This window comes from Patella vulgata, chromosome 5 (assembly GCF_932274485.2).
Source record: "Patella vulgata chromosome 5, xgPatVulg1.2, whole genome shotgun sequence".
Lineage (NCBI taxonomy): Eukaryota > Metazoa > Mollusca > Gastropoda > Patellidae > Patella > Patella vulgata.
Genome location: NC_065883.2, coordinates 11,897,705 through 11,898,494, shown reverse-complemented (window position 1 = coordinate 11,898,494; position 790 = coordinate 11,897,705). Strand labels below are relative to the sequence as shown.

The window sequence follows — 790 nt, the reverse complement described above, 5'->3', positions numbered from 1 at the left end:
GTAAGTACTTAAATCATATTAGGTCTAGCGTTGTCTGTGTTTACTGAAGTGGAACAACCATACCTTGGTTACTTAAAACGGTAGGAAATTACGGAAGCCGAATAGCCTAAAAATGGCCGACTTATCACACGCTACGCATGTCGATTTGAGAAATTGTTGACGAAACATTCGATCTACACGTGTGGGAACGCGATAACATACAATAAATTCCATTCTCCTTGCTTATGTCATCCATTTTAACACACAAACTAACATCTTCGAAACGACTGGATGCTTTGGTAATGAAAATATCAGATTATTGTCTCGAGTGAAAATCAAATATTGTTTAGGTTACACATATGGAATGAAATAATGAACCACATTATTTGTTATGAAATTAGGAATTTATCCATAAGAAAAATGTAGTCTAGACCTATACATGTAGGCCTACACATTTTTATAAATTTCTGTGAATAAAATTTATGATTTAGCTGTCTTGGAATAGTTCTTAGTCGTGGAATTACAGATCGATTTGGAACTTAAGTTATCGAGGAAAATGTGTATAAATATTATATTAAAATACTAAAATTATTTATACAGCAAAGTTCGATATTTATGTATTCACTTCAATTATGGCTCTGCACAAGTATGCCATACTCAATTTGACATAAATGAAAACACAATATAAGTCTTTTCATCAATTAATATGATGGTTAGAATTTATTTTGAAATAATTCACTTGATTGATGTCTATGGCCTAACTGTGGGAGGAAACCCACGCTGTTGGACACTGACAGGTAACCCTACTCCT

The 790-nt window shown here is 32.9% G+C and overlaps 1 protein-coding gene across 1 annotated transcript in view; it reads left to right on the top strand.

Annotated features, from left to right (window-relative positions):
* LOC126822229 (protein numb) overlaps positions 1–790 on the top strand; it is a 76,398-nt gene that overhangs the window by 141 nt on the left and 75,467 nt on the right. The gene's annotated exons all lie outside the window — the stretch shown is intronic.